Source organism: Rattus rattus, chromosome 3 (assembly GCF_011064425.1).
Source record: "Rattus rattus isolate New Zealand chromosome 3, Rrattus_CSIRO_v1, whole genome shotgun sequence".
NCBI classification, from domain to species: domain Eukaryota; kingdom Metazoa; phylum Chordata; class Mammalia; order Rodentia; family Muridae; genus Rattus; species Rattus rattus.
In genome coordinates this window covers 46,913,391-46,923,928 of record NC_046156.1, presented here as the reverse complement: position 1 = coordinate 46,923,928, position 10,538 = coordinate 46,913,391, and the positions used below count along the sequence as shown (strand labels likewise).

Genomic DNA, 10,538 nt, shown 5'->3' with positions numbered 1-10,538 from the left:
GGGAAGGGAAATGAGGGAGTTGGGGTGAGGTGGGGTTTGGGGGGATACTGAGAGGGGTAGGGGGTGGGCAACAGGAGAGCCCTATCCAAGAGGCAAAAGAGAGGGTAAAGGAAGTGAAGAACACTGGGAAGGGGGCCAGGAATGGTAGCAAATTTGGAATGCAAGTAAATAAAACCATTCTTTAAAATGTGAAACTAATAATTTATTATAGGTTCAAGGACACAGAAAAATTTTTGGGTAGATTAATCTATAGAAAACTTCAATAATAACCTATTTATGGTCTTTAACTTCCATGAACCTGTAGAGATCATGACATAATGAATCTTTAGCCAAATAATTACTCTTAATATACACATATGTAATCATTCTTTGTTGTAAACTTCTAATTTCATTTATGATTTGAATTTATGTTTGACCATTTAGTGAATGTTTGTTTTAAAATAGACGCTTGAAAGATCCTGTGCTCTATTCTACAAGAAAAGATACAAAAGTCTCATTACCTTTACATTGCAGGGCAATAGTGTATCAGAGGGCATTATAGTATCAGAGCGGGAGGAAAGAGTAAGAATGGGAGGAGGAAAGAGAAGAATAGCAGAGTGTAAGGACTAAGAAATTAAAATAGAACATAGAAATTAGAATACTGAATACTCAGAATTCTGACAGAAAGAGGGAAAAAGAAGATGCTGGAAAGAGAACAAAAAGAATGGGCAGGTTTCTGTTTAATTTCTGTTTCCATGATCTGTCCATTGATGAGAGTGGGGTTTTGAAATCTCCTACTATTATTTTGTGTGACAAAATGTGTGCTTTGAGCTTTAGTAAGGTTTATTTTATGAAAGTAGGTGTCCTTGTATTTGGATCCTAGATATTTCAGATTAAGAATGATGAATATGAAGTGTCTTTCTATGACATTTTTGATAACTTTTGGTTAAAATTCGATTTTATTTCATATTAGAATGTATACTCCAGCTTGTTTCATCTGATCATTTGCTTAGAAAGCTGTTTTCCAGCCTTTTACTCTGAGGTAGTTTTTGTCTCTGTCTCTGAAGTGTGTTTCCTGTATGCAGCAAAATGCTGGGTCCTCTTTATGCATCCAGTCTGTTAGTTTATGAATTTATAAGGAAAAGTGATTGTTGCTTCCTGTTGTTTTCATTGTTAGAGGTGGAATTATGTTTGTGTGTCTCTCTTCCTTTGGTTTCATTGCAAAGAAATTAATTTCTTTCTTTTTCTAGGGCATAGTTCCCCTCCTTGTGTTGGAGTTTTCTATTATCCTTTGTTGGGCTGAATGTGTAGAAAGATATTGTGTATTTGGTTTTGTCATGGAATATCTAGGTTTCTCCATCTATGTTATTAGAGAGTTTTGCTAGATATAGTGTCCTGGAGTGGCATTTGTGTTCTCTTAGGGTCTGTATGACATCTGCCCAGGATTTTCTGGCTTTCGTAGTCTCTAGTGAGAAGTCTGGTGTAATTCTTATAGGTCTGCCTTTACATTTCTCTTGACCTTTTCCCTTACTTCTTTTTCTATTCTTTGTTTTGTACATTTAGTTTTGAATATTATGTGATGGGAGGAATTTCTTTTCTGGTCCAATCTATTTGGAGTTCTGTAGGCTTCTTCTATGTTTATGGGTATCATTCTCTTTAAGTTGTGATGTTTTCTTCTATAATTTTGTTGAAGATATTTACTGGCCTTTTATGTTGGACTTCTTCACTCTCTTCCATACTTATAATCCTTAGATTTGATTTTCTCTTTGTGTCCTGGATTTCCTGGATGTTTTGGGCTAGAAGCTTTTTGTGTTTTATGTTATCTTTGATGGTTGTGTAATTGTTTTCTATGGTATCTTCTGACTCTGAGATTCTCTCTTCTTTCTCTTGTATTCTGTTTGTGATGCTTGCATCTATGACTCCTGGTCTCTTTCCTATGTTTTCTATCTCCATGTTGTCTTCCTTTGTGCTTTCTTTATTGTTTCTATTTCCAGTTTTAATTCCTGGATTTTTTTTTCAACTCCTTCATTTGCTTGGTTGTGTTTTCCTGTAATTCTTTAAGGGATTCTTTAAAGGATTTTTGTGTTTCCTTTTTAAGGGCTTCTATTTGTTTACATGTATTGTCCTGTATTTCTTTAGGGGAGTTATTTATGTCCTTCTTAAAGTACTCCAGCATCATCATAAAATGATTTTAAATCCAAATCTTGCTTTTCTTGTTTGTTTGGATATCCAGCATTTGCTTTGGTGGGAGAACTTGGCTCTGGTGATGCCAAGTAGTCTTGGTTTATGCTGTTCAGGGCATGTCACTTGGAGTAGAAAAGTTGTTCTTACCACTGCACTCAGATGTGTAGGCACTCCTGGTGACTGGCTTTTACCTCTTAGCACAGGCAGAAACCCAAAGGGTTCTGACCCTAACTGTTCCTAGGTCCAGATGGCATTAGGCAATTTCTTCTTGGGTCAGGAATGTGGGCAGAAATTAGTTGTCTCCTCTGAGATCTTAAGAGTGTCTGCACTTCTGAGGGTCCAGCTCTCTCCCCAATGGGATTTGGATGCAGTGAGCTTTGGGACCAGTTCAGTTCCTATTCTTTCTAAAAAGACAAAATATCTTTTTTTTTTCTTACAAACGTGGGTTTATGTTATTTTGCAAAAAAATTTACAAGCTTTTTCTTTATGCAATAATGATTGAAGCTTATTTTTTATCTAGAATGAATTAGTTCTTTCTGTACTGGCACTTGGTCTTATGTTCTATGTGCATATGTTAGTGTGTGTGTGTGTGTGTGTGTGTGTGTGTGTGTGTGTGTGTATAAGTACATAGTTAAGCCCAATTGATTTGCATGAAGATGTATGTATGGGTATATATGTGTGAATTTGTATATGATTATGAGGCTATCCTTGGCTATGTTATGCCTTGCAGAATAGATTAAGTTTGGTAGCAACCCCTTTAGCCTATGTAGCACATCTTAAAATATAACAAATAAATAAAATAAAAGACTGCTAAAAGAAAAATTCAATATTTGCATAAATGTCATTTGGAAACCTGTGGGCACTTTTACTATGGACAGCTAGAATAAACAGATTTCTCAACTCCTGCTTTCTATTATCTATCATATTGGTGTAGTATCAGCATTTATGAAGACTACTGTTTCAGGCATAGCTACATATTTTATTATACTTTTTTAATACAAAATGTGCTTTTGTCAATATTCATTTGCATTACCAAGCTTTTCATCTTTAGAGTATGGAACTCGTTCAATACTTTTAAATTCTTTTCCCTAAATGCCAGTGTGTAAAAGAAGAGGTTTCACATCTCAAATCACTAAACACCTACCTCTGAGATCCTTGCATATTCATTTGAATCTGAGTTAAATTAACATTTCATTATCTGTTTCAGTTGACTTAGGCACATTAGAGGTAGATAACAAGTCTTCCTGTTTAAGAAGACTGCTTTAAACACAATATGAATTTGATCATAATAATTTATTTTATATTTAAAATGGTGCTTGTATAACCACTTAGTAAGAACAACAGCACATGATTTGAAGGCAAGATAATTCAGATATAAATAATTCTGTGTTCGATGGATGCTAAATATACAATAAAGTATTTACCACGTGAGAAAATGATTGAATGATATTAGTATTCATTTAGCTATAGCTTAAATAAATACATCTACTCTCATAACAGGAAATGATGATGATAGGAAGTAGAAGTGATTGTACTGGTATTAATGCATGGACCAAAATGGAGATAGTCTGTAGTCACATGTGAAGGTAAAGAAATTAGAAAAGAAATGTCAATTATCCGATCAGTTTCTGATGAAAGGTAAAGACTGGCAAATGGAAATGATGCCAACTATTATATATCCATCAAGTGAGAGTAATACTTCAGTCATAGCACTTTGGATGAATTATATGTAAAGATAAGAGTTACCTGGATAAAAACCAGGTACTCATGATAGAGTTATATTTAACCCTCCATAATAAGGATATTTATATTCATCCTTCTCTTCAGATTTAGAAAGAGTCATTGTGAGTATACATATATATGCATATAAAAGTATATAAACAGATATATGTGTGACACACACATACACTTACTTAACTCTAATAAAAATGTTTTCTTTAATTTTGCTTTTAAATAATGAAAAACTTTCAAGTTTATTAAATTAAGGTTTATGACAGCATCTAGGAAAATTATGTGGATGCAGAATAATAAAAACATTTTATATATTATTTCAGTAAGCATGAATAGAGTTGTGATTGTTTACAATACAAAGTAAGTCCAATTTATAATTTAAAGCACTTCTTACGTTATCTCCACACTAGAATGTATAAAATGATGCTAAAACATAAGTGGTTGAAAAAAATGTGTCAATGAAGTTGGGGAAAATGCATTAGGTAGGAATTAAGTGACTCAGAAAAGCGATATAGTATTTATTTACTATACATATGTCTAACTGCTCTTAAAATTACCCAGTTGATAGTGAATGAAAGTAGGATCTACTTGTGTATATACTACCTGGGAGCATGTATGAAGTGAAAGTCACTGAGAAGACTAAGCACACCAATAGAGAAAGTACTTATCTAAAGAACTGCTCTATGATGCAAACAAGAAAAGAACAAAAAATAAAAAGTGAATTTAGAGAAGAGAAGGAAAGTGATTGAACACTGAATAATTTCTTAGTGTATTACAATATGAAAGAATAAATTATCTGTAAACTAAAAATGACATATAATCTGAAATTATACATACTGTGTTGAAGTTTTAGTAAGCTTAAAACTAAAAATATGAATATGCTGTATAGTTTTGAGAGTTTGAAAGGGAATAATAAGATAAATTGTAGCAAAGACTGTCAATAATCAATGTGGTATAGAAAATTTGATAAGCTTGATTTTTCGAGCTGATGTAATTCTTGTTTTTTTTGTTTTACTTTAAAAAAATAAACAAGCATCCTAATTTAATTCTGATCAGTATTTTTATGTTCTTGATGTTTTAAGTGTTTTCATTTTTTTTGATTTTGTTTAAGATGAGACTTAGTAGGTAAAACATATTAAATATGCTCATTATAATAATCTTAAATATGGAGCAATGGATTACTCTGGAAATAAAAGGACAAAATGAAAGATTCCCTTAGAAATGTTAGAAGGAATATGACTACCACATTCTTTATAAATATATTTAATTTTATTTGAATTTTTTGTCTTTGACAGCATGTATGTCTATAACACATACACTCCTGGTGCCACTCTGTTTATCTGAAGGCATATTTACCAATGTTTGCGAACTGCCATGTTGGTGCTGGGAATTAAACGCAGATATTTAGTAGGAGCACTAAGCATTCTTACCATTATATCTCTCCAGCTCCAATTAGTACAATTTTAGCTTTTTATTTCTGGAATGAGAAAGTGTTGAGGACAAAAGGAGAAAATAGGGAAAAATTAATAAGTTTATAAATTTAAAATTGTAAGTCTTCTACTAGTTATCAAAATTAAGATATAATCCCACCAATCCTTCGTTGTTCTTTTAATGAAACTAAAAGTTAACATATAAAAGAGTGAAAATTAATCTACAATGAAAAGAACTTGACTTCTATTCTGGTCAACATTATAGCTCACTGAGTAATTCTAGTCCTTAATTTATAATTCCTAACTCTGCATTTTTCAGTCAACTATAGATATAATCATTTGTATAACCTGTATAAAACGTTGTAAATTTATTTGGCCAAAGTTTGGGTTTCTTCTGAGAATATATACTAGAGAAAAAATAGTGGATAGCGATTGAGTTTATAAAAATGAATTAACATGGGTTTCATGATTCTAGTCACAATACATTAGAATAAGAAAGCTGATGAGATCAGCAGAGATAGGAGTCTAATATTGCTGGAATCTTAATAATAGATTAAGACATAAATACATGCCAGATGGTATAGTAAATAAATCCTATCTTTTTTACTGGGTTTAAGGAACAGTGAAGCATTTAATATGGATAGCAGTGAAGAACACAATGGTATGAATATTAGGAGATTCACATGAGTGGATAGATAGTTTTTATAGATGAAAATGGCATTAAAAAGCAGAGATTAGAGATTTATTGAAATTATGTAATGGTAACATCAGAACACTGATATGTTCGTGAATAATACTAGGCTAAAATTAAGAATGAATGATGAAATTTTATGTAATTTGATATAAAGTAAATATAATCTAAAGTACAGAATAGTTATATGATATGAGAGAGTTACTTTCCACAAAAAGCCCAGAAAACAAAAACAATTTATATCATTCACTTAGTTAAATTTAAATATCAATTCAATTAATTGTGATACTAATTTCCCAAGCCAATGTCAGATTCCAAATATTAAAAGTAAACCCTTAAGTACTGGTACTAAAGTTAAGAGATTTATATCTCACTAGATAATGACTTTACTAGTAGCTAGTACAGGTTATTTTATAAGCCATCAATAACTATCTTTCTATATCTATATACCCACTGATATGACTTGATTACAGATAGGGGTGAATATGCACCCTTTAGGTTTCAAAATTCATATATGAAATACATGAAACTTACCATTACCACTATACTTCCAGTTAGTGTTTCCTAAATAATTCACAACAATCAAATTGGACAGAAAAGTAGATCAGACTCTGGTTGGAAGTTCACAGGAACTCTTGAGCCCTGAAGTAAGGGATTATAAACTTCCTTGTTCATAATAAATTTCTGTTGTTTTGGTTACATTTTTTGATGTGATAATTCCAAGACCAATGGATCTTAGATTAGGAAGGCTTTATTCAGCCTTAAGATTACAATGAGATGTGTTCATGGAGACCAGAGAGCAGCAAGTATAGCAGCTTGCATAGTAACAAGAAAAGCAAGCTGGGAGCTCACACCATTAACCATGTGGATGAAGACAGAAATAGCCTAAATATTTAAAATCACAAAGACTGCTTCCCAGGACACACATCCTCAAGCCAGGCCAAACTTATAAACCTATGCAAACAATCCATCCACTAGGGACTAAGTACTCACGTACCTAAGACTATGGACTACTTTTGTCTTGTTTTTTTTTTTTTAAACAAGTGACAACAAAATTTTATTGTAAAATAATAAATCGATATATAAAAAAAAAGGTTAAAAAAAGACGGTGACAGGGTTGGGGACGGATAAATGCAGACTGGTTTTGCAGAGTGGAGGACAATGGCAGATAGAGATCCCATGAGAGCCCAAGACAGACTCTTACAGGGTGTGGGGGTAGGGTGAAATTTCACTTTCGGTGCCATTGTCCAACAACTGGCTGGACAGAATTTGGCTGGGCCAGCAGAGACTTGGTAACTACCAACCCATCCTCCAACCTGTGCCAGGAATCAGATAGGGCTGAGCCCTGTCTTCAAGGTTAAAAAGGCAGTGGAAGGGACCAACACAGTCTCATAACAAACCCTAAAGACATAAAATGCCAAGAAAGGAGAGGGGGAGGTTGGTGGTGGGGACAGTATGGAAGGTTGCCAGTCTGAGTCAGGCCCCACTTTCTTGATTTTTTTTTTAATGGCAGGAAATAGACTGGCCCCTCTTGCTGTTCAGGTAGCTGGAGTGAGCCCTGCTGTCTCTTGACTCTTCTGCAGCACGGTCATCCTTTAATTCAGCTCTCAGTACATCTCAAAGTGCACATGCCCATGGAACTTAAGGGTGAAACATTCTCCATCAAGTGATTTTTGCTTGTGCTGGTGGACAGTGTTCTCTTAGCACTCCCTGGGGACAGCTTGGGGCAATGTTCTTCCTTTTTGCAGAACTTTTTTTCCTCTGTTTGACTGTCTTTCCCAGGACATCACAAGCACGAACCTCAAAGCTGTCCTGTCCCAGAAGGTTCCCACTGGAGTCTTCCAATGTGATGAAGGTCAGGATGGGCCGGCGGTTCATGCCCCACCCAACTCCCCCAATCAGGAGCTATTACACATGTACTTTGTAGTAGATGGTGGTATAGTCAGGGCAGAGCTCAGGTAGATCATACAGTACCACCATACTGTGCTGAACAGTCTGCCTGTCATCCAGATACTCAGTATACAAATTTCCTTCTACCCAGATAAGGTGCTGGGGGTGTGGTAGGGGGGTGGAGTCTGGCCATCACCATCAGAGCAACGCTCATGGTGGGAGCAGCGTCTCATGACCTCAGTCATGTGTCGTGACTTCTTATAGATGCCATGGCATGGACACAGGTGCCAGCTGGAGGTGTGACGCTGACCCACAACTGCACAGGGCATGTCTTCACCAGCTGGCAGAATAGCTTATTGCGGGGATGGAAGTACGTGCACACAGCAGACTTGGTTGTCACTGACTGCAGGAAGTCCAGATGAAAGCCATAGTTGACTTAAGTTTTTGAGAAGGGACAGAGGCCTCAGTTCCAGGCTCCTGTGGGGCAGGAGCTGGCACTTAGAGGGCTTCCTCTGGGCCTTCTAAAAACTCTGCAACATCCTGGGACTGGAACAGGATTTCCAAGGAATTAGGTGACACCATGGTGGTGGACCAAATATCTTCTGGAGGAAGTAGTTTCCATTAGCCTGAAAATGTCTCCTGACTCAGATGGAGCTTGATGTTGATATCCTACTGTGAATCCTCCATGACAGTTATCCAGTCTTCAGGGGAGCATGAAACCCTGCTGGGGAATAGGTTGCAAGCCTGGATGCCAGGTGTCCCCTAAATGTAGTCAATTGTAGTTTCTACCACAGACTACTTTTGTCTTTTATATCCCCACAGGTACTTTGGAACATCTCAGCATTTTTTCTCAAATTTTAATTAGTTTTCAAGTAATCATGATTGATGTCATTCTTGGCCATGTGATTAAATTAGATGACATTCTTCCTCTTGTCCAAATAGATCTAGTAAACACACTATAGGGTGGAGCCCTTTAATCACACAGGGGCATATTTAGTTTTGGTCATTAGTCTTGACTTGTAGCTACATAAGAATCCCAAAAGAAAGACATATCTATCACTCAAGAAATTCAATTTACCTAATGTTTTATTAGGAGCTGGGATCAATGTATTGAATTCTTATCATTCAATGAATCGAATGGATTGTATTTATTTGATTTTGGAATGCTTGTAATAAACCAAAAAATCTTTGGGGGGCACATATACTTCAATAGAATTTTGAAGCATACTATTGAATTGCTCTGCTCTCTAACCATTCTTTTATGTAATTTCCATGTTATAATGTAAATGAAAGCAATGGTTATAATTGTTGCTTTGAATAAGAAACAAAACCACAGTGCTAAACATTAAGCGAAGTGATTTTAGGATCAGAAGTCTAGCTTTATGAAGGTAGGAAATTGAGAGCTAAATGTTTAAAACTAACATTTGGTAAATATGATTTGATTTCTCTGCTAAAGTCATACATTTCCTGTTAGATCCCTAATCAAATTACTGTGAATTATAACTGAGGTTATTTTAAAGAGTGTTATAATTATCATTATTTTTTGTATGTGTGTGTAGTATATATATATATTTAATGATGATTTGTTTTATTGGAACTTACATAGATATTGTGTGGGTACTCATGCTCATTGATACACATTAGACCATCACTCATAACCTTGTCTATTAATTGATTTTTAGGTGCCTACCACATCCTTACCACAGTTTCCCCTCTTTGGTTTTTAAAACAGAGTCTATCACTGGGGCTTGGAGCTTAGCTTATTAAGACAAACTGGCTGGAAACAGCTTCAAATATGACCTGCATTCTCTTCCCCAGCCCCAGAATTAATAGATGTCATTACACCGAGCTTATAACAAGTGGGTTTGGTTTATACCCTCCCTTGACTCCTCCCAATTCCTCCTCATCTTTACTCCCGTCCTGATACATTCCTTTTCTATCTGTCACCTTCTGGAAGAATAGAAGGAATGATTGTTAGAGTCAGCGGGAATGGAGGTCATCAGGAGAACATGGCCCACCAAAGCAACTAAACACAGATCACATTAGTTTACAGAGACTGAAATGGCAAACATGGGGCCTGCATGACTCTGCACCAGGTCCTCTGCATATATGTTATGACTGTTAGCTTGATGTTTTTATGGGACTCCTAACAGTGGGAACATGTGTATCTCTGACTCTTTTGACTACTCTTGGGACTATTTTCATCCTGTTATGTTGTCTTGTCCAGAGTCAATAATAGGGCTTTTTCCTTATCTTATTGTAACAGGTTTAGCAGAATTTTACTGTCATGTCTTTAGGCCTACCTTTTCTGAAAAAGGAAATAGAGGATAAGTGGATCTTGGGGAACAGAGTATGTGTGAAAGAGAGAGAGGGAAGGCATAGTGGGAGGGGAAACTGTCATAGGGATGTATTGAATAAGAATAACTGATATTCTAAAACATGAAAAAAATGAACACAGCGATCTAAGAGATAAAAACAAAATACATAAAATGAATAACAAACAGTAAGAAAAAAATCATAAAATCAAAATTTGACAATGCAAACTACCATAAAGAAAAGAGTTCAAGAGAATGCCCTTCTCCTAGGAATGCATAGAATAATCAATAAAAAAAAATATATGAACAGGTAGCTTG

General features: G+C 35.3%; 1 pseudogene; it reads right to left on the bottom strand.

The window, feature by feature from the left end:
- Positions 1–7,343: 7,343 nt before the first annotated feature.
- LOC116895768 lies at positions 7,344–8,595 on the bottom strand (annotated as a pseudogene).
- Positions 8,596–10,538: the final 1,943 nt, after the last annotated feature.